At 37.8% G+C, this 25493-nt stretch overlaps 1 protein-coding gene across 7 annotated transcripts in view; it reads left to right on the top strand.

Moving 5' to 3' along the window:
* Positions 1-25493, top strand: part of TCF12 (transcription factor 12) — a 479077-nt gene that overhangs the window by 131806 nt on the left and 321778 nt on the right. The window lies entirely within an intron of this gene.

Below are 25493 nucleotides of genomic sequence, written 5' to 3'. Positions count from 1 at the left end.
TGAGCAAGCCAAAGAGGAGAAAGCGCCTCCAACAGGATTTTGGTGCCATGATCCCTTTCAGTCTCAGCCAACCCTAGATCATGATGTTCAGAGAGCTCTCTGGAAGCACACCTGGACCCTTCCCATGTGGGTCAGCCTTGCCGAGTATTGCATGTTACTGCTGTGCTACCACCTGGCTCCCAGAACTGTTACAGTTTTTTCTAAAATATTATAGATAGAAATTCCTTATGTGATTTTTTTTAAGGTTGGCTTTTCTGTTTCTTTAAATTTTCTTGATGTCCAGTTTACCTGTTTTTAAAAAGTTTTTATGTTAGAGGGTGGGTACACTTGTTAGAGAAAAACAGAGAGAGAAAGAAATCACTCCTTCTGGGAAGATGGCCACACCACAATACCTTCTCCTCCATTCTGCTCTTGGGATTTGGGACATATATCCATGCACATGCAGCCTGTGTGCTTTTCAAACCACCAGGTCCAGGACTTGAACTGCGCTTTCAGCCATATGGGGTTCAGTGCCTTAACCTCCATGCCACCTGCTGGCTACTTGTTTTGTCTTTTATTCCTTGTATTTCTGAATGTAGCAGAGGAAAGAAAGAAGCATGCCTTGTATTATTTTTGTTTTTTTTTTTTCCCGTTCTCAGGAATATGTCATTGATTTTATGCATGTACATAAACACATACACAGGCTTACACATGTGATTTAATTAAACAAGGCAGAAAACCAGTATTTGTTATTCAGGAAGGACTTCATCTCTAGTGTTGATGCCAAAAGTGTGTGTATTGAACCAAGTCATGGCACATCTTAGCACGGTAATGTGAAATAAGCAGTGTTTGAAACAGCTTGATGGATTTTTAGCGAAAAGGAGTTTAATTACAAAATGAAACAATTTTTTTAAAATAGGATTTAAGAATTTGAGGAAAAAAATTTTAAAAATTTGTTCTAAGTTTATAGCTTTGTATTTGATTGTGGAACCTATCTGGGAATTATGCATGGTGACTTTTTCTTCTTTAATGAAACTTGATTTACAAGATGGATTTTACTGCATTTGTCTTACCAGGGAACTTACTATCTAAAACTTACTATCCTACTTCCTCTTTAGCAAGTAGGTAACCCGGTTCCAATGTCAGGGAATAGATGAAAAGGAGTTTTGTAAGAATTGACTCAATAGTTTGACTTTCAATAAAAAGCCTTACTGCTTTTTTTCTCCTTCAGAGGTGATGGAGAAAGAGCTCAACCTTGAAATGAAGAAATAGATGTTTTAGGCTGGTATTCAGGAGACAATAAAAGCCCCTTCAAATAAGGTCTTACCCTATGATTTGTTTATTTTTGAAGAGCCATGACTTCTCAGAATATTAAGAATATCTCCAGATAAAAATACTAAAAACATTTAAAACCAATGTAAATAGTTCTTTTGAATTATTTTAATGATAGAGTAAAAAATTACATTTAAGATATATAACTTACACATGATTATGAATATGAAGGTAACTGAATTTATTTTTTATTGTATTGTTGTTCACTGCGGTCAAAATCTGTTTATGTGTGTATAGCGTATTCATGTTTACCTAAAAAAAAAACATTTAATCCTAATTTTTTTTTCTGTTATTCTTTAATTTGACCGCAGAAAGAGATAGAGACAGACAGAGAGAGAGAGGGAGAAGGGAGATTGCTAGGTCTGGAACTTGAATGTGGTTGGCTATGTGGGAGTACAATATCTTAACTGCCATGCCACCTATCAGCCCCTATTCATGGATGTTTTAATGGTTCACCATGGGGTGCTAAAGATCAAACTTGAGATATTATATGTATGTATGTGTGTGTGGTTTTTGATGTTATATAAATGTGTATGTGTGTATTATTTTTGCCATAGGGCATGTGTGCTCACTGAGACAGACAGAGAGAGGGAAAGGGAAAAATCATCTCCCAAGGGGTTAGCCTTGCCACAATCCCTTCTCCATTCTCCTCTCTGGGTTTTGGGCACATACGCACATATGCCTGGCATGATTTTCAAGCCACCAGGCCCGAGAGTCAAACTGTGGTCGGCCATGTGGCATTTCAGTACACTAATTACCATGTCACCTGCTGGCCCTATATTATATACAGATATAATACATACTTTTATGTATGTGTGTGTGTGTGTATATGCACATATATACACATACAAATATATATACACACACATATATACCATATTTTTAAAATTACTGATCCATTGCACTATCTACTTATGTGATTGTATAATGAGGCTCTTAACTATTAACTTCAACAAATTAAGTATCATTATTATACTTACATGAAGAATTAGAGGACATTCTACCTGACATCAAATAGTTTCGAATTAAGTAAAAGTAAAAATACATTGAAAGTCAGAATACATTGAAAGTTAGAAAAGTACAATAAAATGGGAAGAAAGATGGGCATTTTGGCAGCCAAACAAATTTAACTGACCGCTGTGGTCTTTTTCTAATTATTCAAATTTTAATACATTAAAATTTGACATAATCATCATCATGCATCTTTTTTGTACCCTGCTGAGCCAAATAGTTTGTACTTTATGGGCTTTTTAACTTGAGTTTTTTGGTTTTGTTTTAGTTTTTTAGGTTTTTTTTTGGGGGGGAGGGGATCTTCAGGTGGAGAAATTAGGTGGTAGCTCTCTGTGTATTTTCCTTTTGCATCTGTGTAAGCATAATTTGCAAGCCTTTGCCACAGAGAAATTAACTGTAGTGATGGAAGCTAAAGTGTTGTTTCATGCTAATTTTATATAAAATGTGTATGTACTGCAGAAATTAGACAAAGGAACTAAGTTAAAACAAAGATCTAGAGCTACTGCCAAACCTAAAAACAACAATGGCACAAAGAAGGGAACAGAATGCAGGATCCAAAGCCAACAAAATCCAAATGTAAATTTGCTAGTTGACAGGCATCACTTGTAAATGGGCTTATTTTGGCAACTCTTGGAGTTAAAAATACAAAAGACATCACTCATATGAAAGTAAAAGTAATTTTTTTTTAAGAAAATTGTATTTTGAAATTTATAGTAGCCATTTAGTTTATATGTAGAATGCTGTCTTTTAATTTTGTCAAAATCCATTTGTTTACTTAGTCCTGTTACTAGAGTACTGTCTTTCTTCATATTTGTGAAAGTTATTTTGGGTGGCATTAGATGACATGACCACAGTACCTGGAAGTTTATTGAATACTTTTTTCTTTTTTTTTTTTTTTTTGTTGTTAGAGATTTTTTGCTATAGGGCTTATGTGCTTGCGGGAGAGAGAGAAACAGACAGACAGAAGGTGAGAAATCACCCCCCAGGAGGGCCGCCATGCCATAGTCCCTTCTTGTCTGTTACCCTCTCAGGCTTTTGGGCATGCATGCATACGCACCCAGCATGTGTTTCAAGCCATCAGGTCTGGAACTTGGACTGTGTAGGCAATGTGGGAGTCCAGCAATGTAACCATTATGCCAACTGCTGGTCCCATTCAACACGTTTTCTAAGCCTTGACTTGAGGCCCATAGTTAGAAACCTTTCTGGTATGTTTCAGCATATTTTGTATTGGGAATATAATTGCCATTTTCCAGCCTTAGCCAGTATGACTGTTACTTGATGTTATTACAGAACACCAATTACATTATCTTGTGAGAAGGAATAAAATAAAGTTCATCACTAGATATTTGTGGGTCAGACTAGTTTGTGCCTTATTACCAGATGGCTACCAGTGGAGGAAAACAAAAAGAGGAAGATTTCTTTGAAGATCAAGTAAAGGAATGAAAACAATTCTTTTCCTTAGATGCTAGAGGGCATTTGCACTTAACAGAAGGAGAGGAGAAAGAAAAAGCATCCCCAGTGGGGTGTATTCACTCCCAATAGTGCTTCTCTATTTCTCCATTACATCAGAACTTGCAGCACACATTCATAGGTGCTGGATGTGTTTTTCAAGCCTCCTGATCCAGGATTCAAACTCTGGTTGGCCATGTGGGACCCAGCTCCCTACAAATAGCACATAATCATTGTGCTAGAGGGCTAACCTGAAAACAGAATATTCTCAATGAAATAGAAAGGTAATAACTGGGGCCAGCAGGTGGTGTGGTGATTAAGGTGGCGGAATCCCATGTGGCTGACTGTGGTTTGAATCCTGCACCTGGTGGCTTGCTTTCCCATTTCTCCTTCCCTATCAGTCTCTCTGTTTGGTCCAATTAAAACATAAATAAATAAAGGAATATTTTTAAAAGGTAATAACTAAAAGAAATGACCATAACTTTTTGGTATATTGAAAAAAGTGATTTTTACATTCCATTGTATGGTATTATTTACATATGAGTTTTCTCCTTAATTATCAAGTATACTTTTTAGTTTTTATTGGGGTAAAAACATATTAACATGATGTATATATATTTTTTTTTGAGAGGTTTTTACTATAGGGTGCGTGCGCTCGCCAGACAGAGAGAGACAGACAGAAAGCGAGAAATCACCCCCCAGGGGTGATGGCCACGCTGCAATCCCTTCTCCTCCATTCTCCTCTCGGGATCTTGGGCACGCACACACATGCGCCCGGTGTGAGTTTTAAGCCACTGGGTCCAGGATGCGAACCGTGGTCGACTACATGGGAGTCCAGCGACATAACCATTAAACTAACTGCTGGTCCCAACATGATATGTTTTTGTAGTGTGTAGTACAGCGTTGTTCATTGTATATACATTGTAAGTGTGTAGTACAGTGTTGTTCACTGTATGTACATTTTTGTACAATAGATTGCTAAAACTTTTTCATCATGTGTGGTTAAAACTTCAGATGCACTGAGTAATAGCTCCTCATTTTACCCCCCCCAGCCCCTAGCAACCACCATTCTACTCTCTACTTCTTCAAGTTTGACTACTTTAGTATACCACTTCTAAATGTCATCATGCAGTATTTGTGCTTCTATTACTAGTTTATTTCACTCAGTATAATGTCTTCCAGGTTTGTCTATATTGGCACAATTGACAGGATTTTCTTCTTTTTTAAAGGCTAAATAATATTCCATTGCATGGATGTGCTACATTTTCTTTATTCGTTCATCCACCATGGGCATTTAGGTTGTTTTCACATGTTGGCTGTTGTAAATACTACTGAAATAAACATACAAGGACAGATATCACTTTGATATACTCATTTCAGTTGTTTAGACCAAATGCTAAAATGTAGGATTGCTGGGCCATGCGGTAGTTTATTTTTAATTTTTTGGAGGAACTTCTGTGCTGTTTTCTGTAGAGCCTACTCCATTTTACTTTTTTTTTTTTGAGTGGTTTTTGTTATGGGTGCATGCACTTGCCAGAAAGAGAGAGACAGAAAGCAAGAAATCCCCCCTGGGGGGATGGGCACACTGCATTTCCTTCTCCTCCATTCTCTCCTTGGGATCGTGGGCATGCATGAATATGTGCCTGGCATGAGTTTCAAGCTGCTGAGTCCAGGACTCGATCCGCAGTTGACCTTGTGGGTGTCCAGCACCTTAACCATTGTGCCACCTGCTGGCTTAGAGATTAGGTGTTTTTAATTAATTTTAAGTGGTATGTAAATTAGTGACATGTTAACATAGTAAAAGATACTGAATTTATTGAAGTCTGTATGACTGCATTTGAGTTGTGCATGGTTGGGTGTCTGTTCACTTATTTTAGTGGTGGAAGACAACAGATCTCTTTTTAATTATCATTAAATCAAAGTATAGTGACTTTCTCTTTGTCTTCTTTCCTAAAGCAGCTCTGAACAATTTCTAAAGTCCTCATAATTTACCCATCTTTGTTCCAGTCTTGTTAAAGATACAGTTGAGAAGCCAAGTGGGACATTCCTTGCTCAAAGGCTGAAATGCATCTGATCTATGCCTTGCATATTTACAAATCTTTTGGGTTGAAGGTTATGAGGGGACCATCATATGTAGCTCAACCAAAGGCATAGAGTGAACACAAAGTGAATGTGTTCCTATTGTAGGAAATACTGCCAACTGAAAGTAGATTGCCGGTATTTATTCATGTATTTTTAGAGAGATTCTTGCTATAGGGTACATGCACTCGCTTGAGAGAAAGAGAGAAACAGAGACAGAAAGTGAGAAATCACCCCCCAGGGGATTGGCCACACCACAGTCCCTTCTCCTCCATTCTCCTCTCAGGATTTTGAGCACACACGCACATGTGCCTGGTGTGAGTTTCAAGCTGCTGGGTCTGGGACTCGAACCGTGGTTGACTAAGTGGGTATCCAGAGATGTAACCATCATGCCATCTGCTGGCCCCAGTTTGCCTGTATTTTATACCATTGACACTGCCTTTTTTTTTTTTTTTTTTTTAGGGTTTTTCAGTACTTTACAGGTGTTTATATATTTAGAAAACGTTTTAAATGATGATCAAGAGTACAGTTTATTTCATCATGTATGTTTAGAAAATAAAATAGTAAGATTCTAGCCTTTTACATGTATCTCAAGGTTAGTAAGAAGTGGGCCTATAAATATAGTTCCATTCATTTAGTTTCTCTCTGGTTTGTATATTGGTTCCCATCTTATTTTCAGAAAGACTAAACAAGATAATAATTCGGTATACTTTAAACTATTAAAAATAATTTGCGTAGTTTAATGAAGATTATTTTTTTTGGAGAGGTTTTTGCTATAGGGCATGTGCACTCACCCAAAAGACAGAGAGAGAGAGAGAGACAGAAAGGGAGAAATCACCCCCTAGGGGGGATGGCCACGCGGAAATCCCTTCTCCATTTTCCTCTTGGGATCTTTGGCACGCATGCACACGCGCCTGGCATGAGTTTAAGCCACCGGGTCCGGGACTCAAACTGCAGTTGGCTACATGGGAGTCCAGCGACATAGCCATTACGCTAACTGCTGGCCCCCCAGTGAATATTCTTAATGCAAGACATTGTAATGGAGATAAGTGAGCAAAAATTGGTTGATTTATGGAACTCTTTGCCTTAAATAGCAATTTTGAAGATTGGGTTTTAGGTATTAGTCATTTCACTGTAACATCACACATGTGTCGGAAAAGAATTGACATTTTACTCTTCCAGTTTATTTGAGTGGAAACAAGTATTTCTGAAAATGTAGTAAATAGCCTTAGCTGAAAAAACTTATTTTGTTCTTGAATATTAAGTGTAAACCACCTATTTACAGTATGAAATTTTCTACCTTTGACATGCATTAAGTTTTGAAAAATAACATTTTATTTACCTCCTCACCCTTTAAATTTAGTTAATCTCCTTAGTTTAATTGGATGAACTTAACAAATTTAAGCCCCCATTCATGTTCATCCCTGAAGTTGTAACTGAAGTAGAAGACTAAGTCTTTTCTGTCTTGATGTTTTTTACTGAGTTGGTGAAATTTTCCCCAGTTTTTTCTTTCTCATCTACTTTTGTATCTCTACGTGTAGTTTAGACCTTTTAATATAGTCTGACATGGGGCCAGCAATGGCGTAGTGGTTATATCGCTGAACTCCCACATAGCCTACCATGGTTTGAGTCCTGGACTTGGTGGCTTGAAAATCATGCCAGGCACGTGTGTGTGTGCCCGAGACCCCAGGAAGAGAATGGAGCAGAAGAGCTTGGAGCATGGCCATCTCCCGTGGGGGTGATTTTTCACTTTCCCTCTCACTGTCTCTCTTTGGTGAGTACATGCTCCCTATGGCAAAAACCTCTTTCAGAAAAAAATATAGTCTAACAGGCAGCTGAAGTTTATTTTTTTCTGATTTTTTTGGGGGGGGCACTATCATATTGAGAAATTCTTTATTGATCTTTGTTCAGGTTAATTTACCATTTCTTTTGCTGCTCCAATCCACTGTTAAGCTTATTTAGTGAAATTTTTGTTTCCGAAGTTATATTTTCAATTCCTTTTCCATTACATATATATTCTGCTAGGAGTCCATTCATTTTGACCATCTTTTTCTTAAAGTGCTTGAATATTTCTTTTTTTTTTTTTTTTTGTTTATAGACCACAGATTAGTTTATTTTTAACACCCATCATGCCATGAATTCATAGGGAATAGGTTCCAGTAGCTCAGGCTCCTTTCCATTGGTTCTCACAAAGTGTGCTTCTCTGGGTGGAGCAGGCTGGCGCTTTAGTTGAACCCAGGTACCTTTCTCTTTGGCTTCTTTCTTTTTCTGGTCATTTTCCTTCACATGTTTTAGGAAGCTATCTCTGCTCTTAGAATGTTTAATATGCTCAATACGCACATTGATTCTCTTGGCAAGAATCTTGCCCTTAACTTGTTTGTTCACAACAACGCCAACAGCATGCTGGGTAACATTGTAGACTCTTCCAGTTTTGCCATGGTAACATTTGTGGGGCATTCCTTTTTGAACAGTACCCATTCCCTTAATGTCTACAATATCACCTTTCTTGTAGATTCGCATATATGTCGCCAAAGGAACAACTCCATGTTTTCTAAAAGGCCTAGAGAACAGATATCGGGTGCCTCTCCTCTTTCCCTTTGTGTTCGTCATTTTGGTTAATTACTGGAAGATGGCGGTTCCGGCCAAAAGCAGTGCTTGAATATTTCTAATAACTGTTTTAAAGTCCTCTTCTGTTTATTCCAAGGTTATGTCATCTCAGGATATGTTTGAATACAGTGTTTTGTTTGTTAGTTTGCTGTAGAGCGCATCCACTCAACAGAGAAGCATGACCATGCCACAGTTCGTTTTCCTCCATTTTCCCCTTGGGATTTTGGGCATGCACATATGCCTGGTGTGATTTTCAAGCTGCTGGGTGGGTCTGGGACTCAGACTGTTCAGCCAGACATATGGGATCCAGTGGCCTTAACCTTCAGGCCACCTGCTGTCCCACGTGGAGTGCTTTTTTCCTTGACTTACGGTCACATTTTTATTTTTTCACATGTCTAGTGATTTCTAAAAATTTTTCATATAAGAAAATGTAGAAGATATTTTATAGTTTTTGATTTCTACCATTTTCTGCAAGTTTTGATTTTGCAGAAATAGTTAGATTATTGGTCATTTATCTTGATGCTTGGCTTTATTCTTTGTTGTGTCAGATACAGTGTTGTCGGAAAAGTCTTGACATGTTTTTTTCTGTTTTTCTTTGTAAAAATACATCATGAGTTTTTCGACAGCCCAGTATTTACCAAGCTTCTCTAGACAGTCTCTTCTGTCGCACCCAGCAGCTGAAATCTCTGCTCAGTTATTTTAGCCTTCCAGCTGTTGCTTTCAGCTGGGCTCCTCATATTCTCACCCACATTTACATTGTTTAGAGTTTAGCCAAGGATTTGAGGGGAGGTTAAATGTAAGTCTTTGTACTTTCTCCAACTGTGGCTTTCTCCTGTGTTTCCCCTCCTTAATTTCCAGCCACTCTTGCATTTCTTGATACTATTTTCTGGCTCTTAAGTGAAGAATGGTTTCTTTTTGTCTAGCTACCACCTGCCATGTTGACTGTGGAGTAACCTCACTGGACAAACCATGTGGATTGGGACCTTGCCTAATGAGTCTGGTTTTCTTGTTTCACTGATCAGATCCTTTCCAATTTCTTTCTTTGTTGATTGTCTTTTGCTTTTAAATAGTTGTTTTAAAAAATTTGTCAGCAAGGGCCAGATGGTGGCACAACGGTAAAATGCGTTGCTCTATGAAGCTGACTCACATGAAAGTTCTGGGTTTGTATCCAGATACCTCCCTGAGTTTGTTGTTCACACAGGTGCACATGACACAGAGCTGGCTGAAGTGGGCAAGCCTTGTAGCATTGAGACCCTGTTGGAGGATGCTGTCTCTAACTTTCCCTTTCTCTCCCCATCTTTGTTACTCATTGAAGAAATAAACTTTAATAGAAAGGGAGCTTAGGTCAGTAATGCTAGTGTCCTGCAGTGCTGAAAGTCATATAGCAACTGTGGTTCAGATCTTGGGTCAACCTCAAAAACATGCTGTGTGTGTGTGTGTGTGTGTGTGTGTGTGATCCTGAGGAGCTGGAGCCCTGAGGAAAGGAAATTGGGGTGTGGTGAAGTCCTTTTGAGGGTATTTTCTATGCCCCCTTGTCTCTCAGGTGCAAATACTTGCTTTCTATCATAAAAAAGGAAATAAATTCTGTCTGTAATACTGTTATTTTCAAGAGAATTAGTCCAATATAAGTTAGTCTGCCAGAAGTCATGGCATTTTTTTGAAACTAGTACTTTTAGGATACAAACTGGCTCTTCATTAGCATTTTGGTATTCACTATGTTGTGGTTGCTTTTAAGTATGGCTATTGTAATCCATTTTGATCTAATTTGTTTCTGAGTATCATTTTAATTGCTGTCTTAATTACACAAGTTTGCAAATTGATGATTTCTTAAATCGGTGAATTTAAAATGATGGTGAAATAGGTTTACTTGTATATAGCCTGTTTGTAGTTTTTTTAGGCATGTGAAAACTGCAGAGAAACCCTTAGAAACTTTTACCTCATTATATTATTTCTTTTTAAGTTCAAGATGTTGCTATATTAAGAACATTTGACACAAATTTTGTAAATGTGAATACAGTATTGTTTCCTATAGACACAATCGTATGGCAGTTTTACTTGGCTGTTATGAATAATGCTGTAACAGGGACCAGCAGTTAGCGTAATGAAGAATGCTGTAACAAACGTGGACATACAAATACAAAATTTGGATTTCAGTTTTATACAGATACTGAGAAGTAGGATTGCCGGATCATATAGTGTCTGTTTTCAGTTTTTCCAGAACTCTCTTATACGGTTTTCCATAGTGGCTACACTATTTTACATTACCACCAACAGTCTACAGATGTAACAGTTTCTCTACATCCTCACCAACACTTGTTTTCTTGAATATGTTAAAAGTAATAAACACACTCATAGGTGTGGGGGTATATCTCATTGTAATTTTATTTGCATTTACCTGATGATTACTGATGTTGAGTATTTTTCATATACCTGCTGGTCATTTGTATGCCTTCTATGGAGAAATGTCTATTCAGATCTGTTTCCATTTTAAAATTGTATTATTATTATTATTTTGCTATAGAATTGGTAGAGTTCCTTATGCATTCTGGATGTTAACCCTTTATCATATTTATGGTTTGCAAATGTTTTCTTCCATTCTGTAGATTACCTTTTTTAGTTTTTGGAGAGGTTTTCGCTATAGGGCACGTGCGCTCGCCAGACAGAGAGAGACATAGAGACAGAAAGCGAGAAATCACCCCCCCGGGGGGATGGTCACGCCGCAATCCCTTCTCCTCCATTCTCCTCTTGGGATCTTGGGCACGCACACACACGCACCCGGCGTGAGTTTTAAGCCACCAGGTCCGGGATGCGAACCGCAGTCAACTACGTGGAAGTCCAGCGACATAGCCATTACGCTAACTGCTGGTTCCCTGTAGATTACTTTTTAATTCCATGAGTTGTTGCCTTTGCGGTACTGAAACTTTTTAGTTTAATACCATTTGTCTATTTTTCATTTATTGTCTGTGTATGTTAATGGCACATTCAAGAAATCATTGTCAAAATCAGTGTCATGAAGGTATCCTACGTTTTCTTCTAGTAGTTTTAGAGTTTGAGAGCTTATGTTTAAGTTTTTAATCCATTTGACTTGAATTTTCTATATGGTTTAAGATCAGAAGCTAATTTTATTCTCTTGCATGTGTATATCTAATTTTCCCTTCATTATATGTTGAAGAGACTATTCTTCCTTGTCACATATTCTTAGTGCCCTTATCAAAGATCCGTTGAGTGTATGAGTTTGTTCCAGGGCTCTCTGTTTTGTTCCAGTGGCTAAATGTCGGTTTTTCTTTGATTGTTTTTAAATAGGTTTTTGCCATAGGGCACCTAGGCTCACCAGAGAGAAATCACCTCCCAGGGGTTTGGCCACTTCACAATCCCTTCTCCGTTCTCCTCTTGGGACTTTGGATACACACACACATGTGCACACACACACATGTCCTTGATGTGATTTTTCTTTTCCAGTTTTTCTTGCATTGATTTTGAATTTCATTCTGTTGTGGTTGGGAAAGAGATAGTTGGTAAGATTTCAGTGTTCTTACATTTGTTAATGCTTCCTTTGTGACTTACTGTATTGTATCCTGGAGAATGTTTCACATGTAGCTGAAGAGAATGTGTATTCTGCTACTGTTGGTGAAATGTTTTGTATGTTTATTAAGTCCATTTGGTCTATAGTGTTGTTCAAAGTAACAGTTTTTTACATTTGTGTTTATTTTGGACCATTTAAAAATTTTGCTCCTTGTGAGTTGCTGTGATAAAGAAATCACAGTGTACGTAACATGAAAAATTAGAAAAATGGTCATTAGAACTCATTGACAGACTTTTCCTTGTTTTATGAAACATTTTTTCTGCACCCCATAAAGATCCTCTACCTGAGAAACTACCAAGAATTATTTTTTTACCATCATGAGGTTTTGTTTGTTTGTTTGTTTGTTTGTTTTTTAGAGATTTTCACTGTAGGGCGCGTGCGCTCGCCAGACAGACAGACAGAGACATAGAGACAGAAAGCGAGAAATCACCCCCCAGGGGGAATGGTCACTCCGCAATTCCTTCTCCTCCATTCTCCTCTCGGGATCTTGGGCATGCACGCACATGCGCCCGGCGTGAGTTTTTAAGCCACCGGGTCCGGGACACGAACCGCGGTCAACTACGTGGGAGTCCAGCGACATAGCCATTACGCTAACTGCTGGTTCCCTCATGAGTTTTTTTTTTAATCTTCAATCAGCATGTAATTTAAATCATTCTTGTTTTTTTTTCTCATTCAGCAAAATGTTTCTGATACTTAACACATGTTGTTGGATGTATCACTAGTCCCTTTCTGTGTATTACTTAGTAGTATTGTGTGTATTCCATAGTCCCTTAATTTATTTTCTTAATTGATGGCCAGCTGACTTGTTCCCAGGCTTAGCTATTTTGAATAAATTTTTTTAAAAAGGATTCTTTGTAGATTTCTTTTTCCTTTTTTATCTTTGGTAAATACCTGGAGGTAGAGTATAGTATAGTTGATGTATGATATGGGTATTTTCATCTTTTAAGAGAGTGCAAGTTTTATAAAGTACATCAATCTGCACTCTCAAAGGCTTCCTTGCAAAGTTATGCTTCTCGCCAGTAGGACTGGGAGAGTAATTATAAATGGATAAATAAAAAACTAATAGCTGCTTTTAGAGAAGCTTTTCTTATATGAAGTAATAGTAGCACTTTGTATACTAAAAACCATTTATTGAGCTGCTTCTATTTATTGAGCACTGTAGGTGACAAAGAATAAAAGCTGAATATGATCTCTGCTCTTAATTTGAGAGACAACATGTTAGATGACATTTATGTAAGGAACTATATAATTTCTGTGCTGTGTGACATGGTTTTATAAGTATTATATCAGTGTAAGGACAACTAGGAAAGGTTAGGGAGGCTGAAGCAAGTTGTGTAGAGGAAGTGGATTTAAGGTGAGTGTTGTACCAGTAAGATTTAAGTAAGTGGAGAGACAATAGATACGCCAGGGAGAATAATAGGAGCGATGAAATGTTTGTGACTGAAACATGTACTTGTGAATATGGCCTGGGGTTGTGGTTGAGGGTTTGAATGGTTAGACACTAGAATGTCAGCTCCTTAAAGGCAATGTCTGTATGTCTTTTGAATCTCTGTCTGTAGGACCTAGAATCTTCCCTAGACATAATACATGGCATAGTAAGAAATTAAATAATTTTGACTATTAGAATTAGAAGGGGAGAGGTCATTGTGAACTGGGTTTTCAACAAAGGTTTGAAATCTAGGAGGACAAAACGTAACACAATTGACAATACACATTGACCCAGATAGGTAATATTCCATTTCCATTTCAATGTAAAGAATTTGGGGATTTATTCTGTTGACAGTGAAGTACTTTTTCTTTTTTCTTTTTTTGGAAAGTTTTTTTGTTTGTTTGTTTGTTTGTTTGTTTGCTATAGGACCCATGTGCTCTCCAGAAAGACAGAGAGAGACAGACAGAAAGTGAGAAATCACCCCCTGGGGGGATGGCCACACTGCAATCCCTTCTCCTCCATTCTCCTCTTGGGATCTTGGGCACGCACACACATGTGCCCGACATGAGTTTAAGCCACCGGATCTGGGACTTAAACTGCGGTCAACTACAAGGGAGTCCAGCGACATAGCCATTACACCAACTGCTGATCCCAGTGAAGTACTTTTTAAATCTGGGGGTAATGAATGTTAAAGGAGTATTAGTTACAAGCAGGTAAAGTGTAATACTGTGAAATATTGTTTTAGGAAGTTTTAGAGAAACTCTTGCCCAAGAGTCTAAACAAGTGTATCTTGAAAACCCAGAATAAAAAGATGCTTCAGGAGCCATTCATATTGTCTTTTTATAGGGATAATGGAAAGTAGACAGATGGAAAGAAGGAAGAATCAAACATTATACCAGTTTAGAAATTTGGCTGGGGACCAGCTGATTGAGTAATGGGTATGTTGCTGGACTCTCATGTAGTCTTCCGTAGTTCAGGTCCCAGACTCAGCAGCTTAAAACTCATGCAGGGCATGTGTGAGTGCATGCCCTAAATCCCAAGAGGAGATTTGAGGAGAAGGGATTACAGTATGCCCCCGACCCCCGTGTGTGTGTGGGGGGGGGAGGGGGATCCTTGTGACCAGCTGATTGAGTAATGGGTATGTTGCTGGACTCTCATGTAGTCTTCCGTAGTTCAGGTCCCAGACTCAGCAGCTTAAAACTCATGCAGGGCATGTGTGAGTGCATGCCCTAAATCCCAAGAGGAGATTTGAGGAGAAGGGATTACAGTATGCCCCCGACCCCCGTGTGTGTGTGGGGGGGTGAGGGGGATCCTTGTTTTCTGTCTCTGTCTCTGGTGAGCACATGCAGCCAATAGCAAAAATCTCTCTTAAGAAAAAAAAAAAAGGAAAGAAAATTGGCCAACCTGAACTATTATAGTATTACTTACAGTATTAGAAATAGTGATGAAGGTTAGCTCTGGTTCCGAGGTAAAAGAGGAAGAGATAAAGAATATATGAAGAGTTTGGCATTAGATATGATGGATTTCAGGTGAAGGCTAGAGAGCCAATTTAAGCTTTTAGCAGGAATTTGGAGATTCGGGACTCTTAAGTACAGAAGTGAGATTAAGGTGGGGACTGTGCATTTATCATTCAGAGCAGACAAAATCATAAAACTAAACGAACAGTCTAAGAGAAAGAGCATAAAATGAGAACATGAGACAAAGGGTAGTTACTTTCAGGTTTTCCGTCAGAAGGAAGAAGTGACAGGATATGGAAAGAGAAGCCCAAAGGTTAATATCAGGAAGTCCCAGAGAGAGGCAAGATAATTAGCAGGATTGGATGGAAAAGAACAAGGGTGGATAGAATACAGCTTGTGGCCAGTGGCTTATTTATGTAAATTTGGTTATTAGGACACAGGTACTCCCCATTTGTTTACATCATGCATGACTTATGTTCTACCACTGTAGAGATGAATAGTTGGTACTAGAGCTATTGACCCTTAGTTCCCTAAAATATTTGGTCTCTGGCCCTTTACAGGAAAAATTCACTCATTTGACTTCTGCTATAGGGATCTAGGAAATGAAGACCAAGAGGGTAGCTATTACAGCATATGATTTGGATGCTTTTAATGACTTGAAAGACTTGTTTTATCCTGTAAACAAATGCTTGCTGAGGGCTGTCTATATGCTTGACATTCAGTTTTGCTGGTATGATCTAGAAAGGGACTGGCAAGAAATTAATTAGTGAGTAAATAGTAAGGAATGAAGATAGTGTACACACATTTTTTCTTTTGTGAATATGAAAAGAAATAAGTGGTAGTTGGAAGGGCATATGAGGAAGAGATTCTTAAATAAAAGGAAAATATGAAAGGAAAAATTTTTAAGGAATTTCTCTTAGAGAGGCAGTGTGTGTTGCCATTATAGGAATTAATGGTCTAAGACTTGAACGCAGGGAGTACACGGGCCTCATTACAGGAAATGAATAGAATTGTTTGTGGAATTAAGTTAAGAATAGTAATTGCTCACACAGCTGTTTTTAAATAGCAAATTGTGTTAGGTAATCAGCAAAAATCCACTAAAATGTACTCGATAGTTATGCAGAAACTGCTTTATTGGTCCTGACTTATGATCCTAATGGGTACCATAAAAACAAACAAACTAAAAACCTTTGCATGCAGTTTTCACATTGGTATAGTATTGTATGTTTTTTGTTTAATGTGTAAGTGCAGTTGTAGTGTTTTAATTTTCCTTCTCTAACCACCAAACCCAAATATAATTGTCTTATTCAAGAAGAGCAGCAGTATGAACTTTATGAGCTCACAGAGCAATGAGGTGTGTTCTTGTTGGAAAAAGCAGTGTCTATTTGATTGCGTCTCTATTTGTCTTCCTTACTACACAAAAATGGAATATTTTAGTGTATGGTTGGATTAATATGTTTTCTGTTTGTTTCATCTGTATTTTGTTCAACCATTGTTCCATTCTTTGAGATTTGGATTTTCTTAAGACCCCATTTTAATTTATTATCTGGCTTTTAGAAATGCCTTTTCTTTTTTTTTTTAAATTTTTATAGCTTTTCTAGAAATATACATTAATATACATCATTAACTTTTCACAATCTATTCAGAGTTAATATTGTACCACATCATGTAAAATGCAGAAATCTTTCTACCTTATAAGTCTGTTTACCTCCTTGCCTGCCTTCCTTTATGCTGTAGTCGTCATGAGTATTGCATCTAAGTGCATTATAACTCCTAGGAGAGAATATCATTTTTGCTTTAGACAGCTATTTCTTTCAAAGACACTAAAAGGAGAACCTAGTCCTTACATGCTGTATTTAATGCTTCTTTTTCCTTCCTTAAGATCTAAGTTTCCTTTCCCAATGATAACATTTTCCTTCAGCCCAAAGATCTTCTTTCAGAATTTAAAAAAAAAAAAGTGTTTGAGAGAAATTTTTGCTCTAGGGTGTATGTGCTTATCAGAGAGACAGAAAGCAAGAAATCACCCCCCAGGGAGTATGGCCATGTCACAGTCCCTTCTCTTCCATTCTCTTGTTGGGCACCCACACATGCATGTCTGGTATGAGTTGTAAGCCATCAGATCTAGAACTTGAATTGTGGTTGATTGTGTGGGAGTCCAGCACCTTAATCACTATGCTGCTTGTTAGAATTTCTTATACCAAAGTTATGCTGGCATTGAATTCTGATTTTTTAAAAATATCATTATTTCACTTTCATTCTTTCTCTCTCTCTCTCTATTATAGAGAGCATGCATACATGAGATAGAAACAGAGAACAAACATCCTTGACAGGAGTTCTGTTATGCAATGACTTCCCTCCCCAACCTTCCAGCTCTTTAGGACCCTAGGTGCCTACGTGTATGCCTGAGGCATGTTTTTAGGTCAGCACAGGGATCTGAATCCATGGTTGCCCTTGTGGCCCCCAGCAATGCAGTCCAGTATGCCATGGACTGCGCCACCTAGGCTGGACTTCACCTTCACTCTTGAAGGATCTTTTTGCTAGGCATGAAGTTAAGTCGATACCCCCCTGTCTCTTCCTCTCTCTTGCCCTTGCAGGCCCCCACCCCCATCCACACAAGCAATTTAAAGATGTTTTACCGTATCTACTGGCACCCCATAGTTGTTTTTTTTTTCTTTTTTTTGGAGAGGATTTTGCTATAGGGCACATATACTCGCCAGACAGACACAGACAGAGAGACAGAAAGCGAGAAATCACCCCCTGGGGGGATGGCCACGCCACAGTCCCTTCTCCTCCATTCTCCTCTTAGGATCTTGGGCACACATGCACACGCACCCTGTGTGAGTTTAAGCCACCGGATCCGGGACACGAATCGCGGTTGACTAAATAGGAATCCAGCAACATAGCCATTATGCTAACTGCTGGTCCCTGGCACCCATAGTTTTTAAAGCCAAGATTGTAGTAATTTGAATCATTCCTCTCTGTATAATGTGTCTTTTTATGCCCACTTTTAAGGTTTTCTCTTTATTTTGGGTTGTCAGCAGTTTGACTGTGATGTATCTAGGTGTGGTTTTCTTTGAATATATCCTTTCGGTGGTTCACGGAATAGAATTGTTAATTGGTAAATTTAAGTTTCTTGCTACATTTGTGAATTTTGGGCCAGATTTTTTAGTACTTTTTTTCTGCTCTGTTCAGTTGTTTTATCTTTGTTAGACTTTTTAATGTTTTCTCTTCAGTCTCTGAAACTGTATTTATTTTTTATCCCCTGTTTTTTTTTTTTTTTTTTTTGCCAGTTGGACAATTTCTATTGACTATGACCTTGTTTTCTTGTCATCTCCATTCTCTTTCTCTCTTAGGCTCACCCAGGAAATTTTTTTAATAGATTTTGGATAGTTTAATTTTTATTTTTCTTTGTAAGTTAAAAAAATTTTTTTTCTAAGAGAAAGAGACACACATACACACAGAGTACCAAAAAGGGTCTTAACACTATCATTCACCCCTAGCCTTCAGCCAGCCCCAGATCATGAGCAGGTATGTGCCTGGCATACTCAGATTTGAACCAGAATCTTTGTATGTGGGAATGCTTTGCAGAGTGTCACAGTTTACCACTGTACCACCCTCAGGTCCCTATTTCTTTTTTAATGTTTTATTTTTCTTTTGAGATTTTCAGTTTTTTCATTCATTATAAGCATATGCCCTTTTAGTTCATCGAGCATAGTTATAGCATTCGCATTAGTGTCTTTCTCTTGATATAACACATACACACATATATAGCCACCCAACCAACCAGGATTTATAGTAGCTATTTGTAGGAGCTTATAGTAGCTATTTGTAGGAGCTTAGTGTAATATTGGAAACAGAACTCCTTAGGTCAGTTTTGGTATTTTCTCTGTTTTCATTATCTGCTTTTAAAAATAACATTCCCTTAAAAAAATAATAATGTGTTATTAGTTCTTGAAAAACAACTTTGATTGCTTGAATCACTATTCTATTTTGAATTTTTCTTTGTAATTCACCTTTTAGTTTCTGAATTTTTAAGACAAACTGCCATGTGAATGCACTAATTTTACGTTTTTAATCATTCGGTAAATATTTGAATGTAGAATACCATACTTTTGCTAGTATTAGAATAACATAGAGATGAACAGTGTTCTCTGCCATAAAGTTTTGTCAGTAGGATATACGTGAAAGTAATCATGTGCCAAGCGTGATTTTCAAGCTGCTGAGTTCAAGACTCAAGCCATGATCGGGTCATGTGGGAATCCAGCACCTTAACCACCATGCCACCTGGTGGTAGTTAGTTTCTCATTATAGTCTCACTGCTCCTCATTGTGATTTTCAAAAGACTATTTAGTTGTTTAGAACATTGATCTTGTGGCCAGCAGTTGGCATAATGACTGTGTCGTTGGACTTCCATGTAGTCGACCACAATTCGACTTCCGGACCTCATGGTTTAAACTCATGCTGGGCATGTGGGCATGTGTGCGTGTGTGCGTGCATGCCCAGGATCCTGAGAGGAGAGTAGAGGAGAAGGGATTGCGGCTTGGCCATCCCCCCTGGTGGGCGTGATTTCTCGCTTTCTGTCTCTCTGTTTCTGTCTTTCTGGCTAGTGCACGCGCCGTATAGCAAAAACTTCTCAAAAAAAAAAAAAAAAAAAGAATATTTGTTCTGATTACTGTCTAAACAGGAATGATAGGCTAATAAATAGGGAACTAGTTTTATTCCTTATTTTATTAAAATGTTGTTATCACTCTATGTATTCATTTTCTTACAAATATTTTGTGGGGGGGCACTGTTTTAGGTGCTTAATATATAATAGCAAAAAAAAGAGACTATACTCTTGTTTTTGTCCAGCTTTCAGTCTTCTGCAGAAAGATAATAAATATTGCTTCCCATAAGATGGCATTTGAGCAGAGATCTGAAGGACATTTAGGGACTATTCAGACACCCAGGGGGACACATTTTATGAAGTGGAAAGCCCTGAGAAAGGACCGTGCTTGATATGTTTGTGCCAAAGCAGGGGACCATATGGTTGAATCTGGGTGACCTAAGAGAAAATACTAGGAGACAAGGTCAGAGAGGTGGGAGGTAGAACCTGTAGAACATTATAGACCTTTGGATTTAATTCTGGTTGACATAAAGGCTATAGGAGGAGCAATAAGAAGGGAGGCCATAGCAGTAACTGAGATCAGAGGTAATTGGATGATGCTGAAAATAGTTTGTCATAACTGGGTTTCAGAAATGTTTACAAGGAAGATAATAGTGGAATTGGACCACTGAGAGACTGAGAAGGGAATGTTTTTTGGTGAAACTTATCCAGAGTTGAAGAGAGGTATCAAACTTTGTTTTCTGAGTCTACTCTGTTTTTAGCGCCTCCGTGGAACATTACAATTGGCATTTGTATTTGGCGGGGAGGGGCAGGGCTTTCCTATTTACATAGGGAAGGGAGGGTTCCAGTTGCTTCTTGGGTGCAGTTGTAGTTTCAGAAACTTGACAGTCACTTTATGGCAGATTTAGAGTTAGCTCAGTCAGGATTGGAATGTTTCAAATCCTCATGCTACCAAGTTACTGGACAATTCCCACTAGACAGTTCTCAAATTACCATCTGGGAATTTATTAGTTTTGATTTCTGGCCATCAGGCAATCTCTGTTTCTTAAAGACTTATACCTGGTAATTCTTTTTGACCCTAGACTCTTATTTTTAAATGAAATTACTGGATTTTCCTGTTCAGTTCTATCTCTGCAGGGCTTTTTCATCTGAGTGATATGGCTAGTACCAGTAATGCAGCAAACTCTGTTAGAAAACTATTTTCAAAATTAGTCATTTCCTTGATGAAATTAGCTATGTGGTCATTGCCTTATTCTCCTGAATTTTGGCGGTAAAGACTTTACCATAACATCCTTAGTATATATCTTTGGTTTTCAACATTGCCAAACAGAAATTGTGATTGAATTTTAAAAGATGACCTGAGAAGGCAGTTTCTTCTAATCTTTTTAGTGGAGTGACTTTCATACATGTGCGTTAATTATTTTTTAATTTAAATATTTATTCAACAATTCATTTCATGGAATCCGAGTTTTTTATAAGTAAAAAGGTATGTAGGTATATATACCTAATATAAGGCAGCAGGTCTTAACTTTTCTTAAATTCTCTTATAATTTAAATATTTCTCTACCTTTTCTCTTGTATTTTCTTTTCATTAATATGTAGGGTAATAACAAATCACCTGTTATTATATTCTAATTGATTTTATTTTCTAGTGAATTTCTGAAAAAACACATTAATAGATTTATTTCATGGGTATCTAAAATCTGAAAAATACAACCAACATGTTGGTGGCATGTTTTTAGATGTTTATTAATTTACGATTGATTGCAGCCTTCAAGTCTTTTTTAAAGAAATTGAATAAAAAAACTATTGAAGATAGACACATTCCTAGCTTTGGTTATCTGATATAGTTTTCTCCAATCAAACTTCTTTCAGCAAAGGATTTATTGAATCCTCCATAGCAGATGGCAGTCCTGCAAAGTATATTATCTTTTCCATGTTTATGACAGTGCTAGGATTTGATATTTTTGGAATACATTTTGCTTGCTAGAATAAAAAAAAATTAATTTCACTGCTGCTAAAGGCAGAATGAGGGGTGAGGGGTTGAGGGAGAAAGAAATGTGTGTGCATTCTCCTCTGTTTTTCATCTCAACTTTATATATGTCCCTTTTCCACAGGGATAGACTCTTTTGTGTGATATTCAAGCAGTGTGGCCATATTGACGGGCTTTTCTTACTGCCTTTGCTGTAGAGATATCGTGACTTCTTTTCGTTCTGTATTTTTTACATCTCCCTCTTTATTCATTTCCTGCTGTCTCAGATTCTTCACAACTATCTGAAATTTCCCAGTTCTATTCCTGTTTCTCACATTACCCTAGGGTAACAGGGGTTTTGGTAATAGGTCTGGTAATACAAAAAGGAAGAGAGGAAACTGGTCTTTGGGCCAGCAGCTTTGCTTCTGATTTACCCTTTTTTCCTCCAAGCAGGTCTCACTGGAGCCTCACCCCAACTTGAGTGATGCTTTATGTAATAGTTCAAATGCTGTAGTGTTAATAATACTGGTTAGCAGGTCTTCTATGTGGGAAGGGAAAGGAAACATAAAACAGTTATTACTTCTGCCAAATAACTGTTTCCAGTTTTGCTAACATGATGAAGGGAAAGGGGTAGGATAGAAGCTGTGAGGGTAGTTTTTCCCCTCCCATCTCCAGAAAGAGAATACTCATAGCAAGAACAAATGGCAAGACCACTCATATCTGAGCTCTTCACAGAAAAGGAGACTTAATGCCAGATTTGGACCTGCCCAGGAAGTTGGCCTGCTCCTCTTAGAGTCTTACTTTCAGATGCCTTGAAAGTTCCGTTTTCACCTTTTTATTCTTCAAGGTCCCTTCGGAAACTGCGTGTGTATGTAGTAATTTATGATTAGCTTTTAGTTACTTTTCATATTAAATGTCTTTATAAAAGAAGATGACAAATTGTTTTCATTAAGTTTACAAACCACTATTTTTAGATACAAGGTCTAAAATTTAGTATTTGTTGTTTACCTGAAAATATTAAATATAAATAGTGTGCTTTTTAAAAATAGGACATGTGGAATCAAAATACATATTGGACTTTATGTCACTGGTTCTATTCAGAAAAGCAGGAATTAAGATGTTCTGTGAAGTAAAAAAGAGAGGGAAATTCTGTGCATAAAAGGTTGAAAAAGAGAAGAATTATTTAGGTCTTTGTATGAGTTAAATGATTGATTACCCTCTTTTAATGCTGTTGAATAGGAATATAATTGATTAATTTTTTCAAAAGTCAAACAAGACTCAGAGTGTAACATTTAATTATTGCTAAATTTTCTTTTATATCTATGGTTTTAGTCTATCAGTTAAGAAACCACCTTCCCTAAAATCATTGTATTGACATGCATGTCCTTGAAATGGGAATGAAAAAGAACATGGGAATGATAATGTTATTTCAGACATATCTTAACAGAAATGATCCCCCATCATTGTATTTCAACTATTGTGTTTTCTTGATAGTTTTTCAGATTTTGATCAATTTGTATAATGTCTGTTTTAATAAGCTGATTTTCAGAGTGTAATTTATTTTTTCTGCTTACCTTAGTCTTACGGTTGAAGCTCTGCAAAGGTTATTATTCCTGTCATATTTCTGTGTTTGTACGACCATTGTCTTCAGCAGAAAAGAGTCATTGATGCTAAAAGATGACTCTTGCGACTCTTTGCTTTGTCAGTGCCAGCCACGACCTTTTACTCAGAATCTGGATATGTTAACAATAAAACTACAGTTCTCTGAGTTAAAAACCTAGCCATATCGTTGTCATTGTGTAGCATCCTTTGAGTCCCCTGCCATGTCCCATATCAGTGGTATGGTAGTGTATTTTAGCTGGTGGCTCAGTCTGTTGCTTACCACGTTATTGAATTAATCTTTGCTTTTCTTTCATTTAGTGGAAGGAATTAGTCACTTGGTGAAAATTGAATATGTGGTTTCACAGAATTTTGCCTGAAATGTTACTCGTATCTGGCATCCTTTTTTCAGTATTATCTTTTATAAATATATTTAAGATAAAGCGTAAGCTTTGTATATCCTAGTCATTTGATATAAGAAAATTCAGTCATAGAGGTTTTATCGTATGATTATTTTCATTAGGATAGTTTTCACAAAATAAGTTTTCATTATATGTTTAGTGAAAATATAAATTATTTTTGCATATAACTTTCCATTAGATTACTTACAGTTTTATTTGTCATTATATATTAGTGGAATTTATAGGTTGAGTCTCATAGGAATCTTATCTCTTATTATGTAGTGTTGTTTGCAAAGAAAATGCTTGGAAAATAGCTCGCAGGTAACTGTTGGTACTGAAGAGCAGTAACAAAGTGTATTTTCAAACTTATAGAATCTTCTGGATAGAATCTTCTGGAAATTTGGAACTTTAATGAACAAAACAGTGCTTTTACACTCAGCCTGTGTTTTCAAAGCCTCTGACTCACTCAGAGTTTTTCCTACAATGCTCTCTGTTCTTGATACCTATCTTTCCTGTTAATTCTTTTTCCCTTTTTTCTTTCTAAATTGCCAGAGTGTACTTACGCTCATCGGGGAGAGACAGAGAAGAAGAAAGCACCCCTCCCGCCCCATGAGATGTGAGCACTCCTGCACACATGCCTACATGCCTGCATATTTTTTAAGTTTCTGGTCTGGGATTTAAGACTTGAGTTGAGCATATGGGATCTGTCTCTCTTAACCACCAGGCTGCAGAGCTGGCCCCCTTATTATCTCTTTTCAAAAATATACATTAATCCCTTAATCCAGGAAGTGCAGACTCATTAGGAGAATAAATTAGGGTATTCAGGCCAGCTCTGTGGGACAGTGGTAATGCATTGCTCAAGAGAAGTCAGATCCCATGTGGTGACTGTGGTTCCAATCCCCAGCTTCGTCATCCTGGAACATCACAGGCACCCATGACTGGAATACTGGAGGAAGGGGATGGCTGCCCCATTAAACCCCATACAGTGCTTTAAATACACGATAGAGTTTCAGAACCAGAATATTTCTTTGGGGACTTTAGAATGGAGTATAATCTGGGTCTCTCCAATCCCTGTCCTCATCTGTTGCTACTGTGGAGGGTCTTTTTAACTTGTGCGTGAACGAGCAAGAGAATGCGTGCGCCCTGTCCCTCATGTGTGCACATGTAATCTATCATGAATAAAGAAAAGAACCATTTAGAAGATAATAGACTGTGGTCCTAATAACTGAATTAGTACATTCTATTTTGTAAACTGGCTCCACCTTTCTTGTGGCCACTCATCTTCTCAGTTGTCATTTCTGCCCAGTAAAGTAGCCTTGGGAATCATGGCAAATCACTGAAGAATTTGTGACATTTAATTCAGAGATCTTCCAGGAATTTTTTTTTTTTTTTTTTTTTTGAGAAATTTTCACTGTAGGGCACGTGCGCTCGCCAGACAGACAGAGAGAGACATAGAGACAGAAAGCGAGAAATCACCCCCCAGGGGGGATGGTCACGCCGCAATCCCTTCTCCTCCACTCTCCTCTCGGGATCTTGGGCACGCACGCACACGCGCCCGGCGTGAGTTTTAAGCCACCGGGTCCGGGACACGAACCGCGGTCGACTACATGGGAGTCCAGCGACATAGCCATTACGCTAACTGCTGGTTCCCCAGGAATATTTTGAAAGAAAGAAAGTTTCTATACTTAGAATGTTGTCATTTGTAGGTCTCTGCTTTTGTCATGAAAGAATGAAAGAAAGAAGTCAGCTATGTGTATTTCATCATGGACAATAAGCTCAGATGGGATTTGGAAAGTGTACTATTCTGATGTCAAGGATTTAAAAGATTGTTGTCTTCAAAACAGGAAAGGTAGAAATGACTCCATTGAGAGATCAGCTACTCTTCCAGCTTTTTCTGGGGACTGCTTAAGAGGTGAAAATAATGGATCCCGGATGTCAGAAGGTGCATTGAGGAATACAATAATATGTTTTGTTGCTGAAAGTTACTGA

The sequence above is a fragment of the Tupaia chinensis genome, unplaced genomic scaffold (genome assembly GCF_000334495.1).
Source record: "Tupaia chinensis unplaced genomic scaffold, TupChi_1.0 Scaffold000063_1, whole genome shotgun sequence".
Classification (NCBI taxonomy): Eukaryota; Metazoa; Chordata; class Mammalia; order Scandentia; family Tupaiidae; genus Tupaia; species Tupaia belangeri.
Note: the sequence above shows the minus strand (reverse complement) of the source record. Positions and strands in the feature narration are given on the sequence as shown.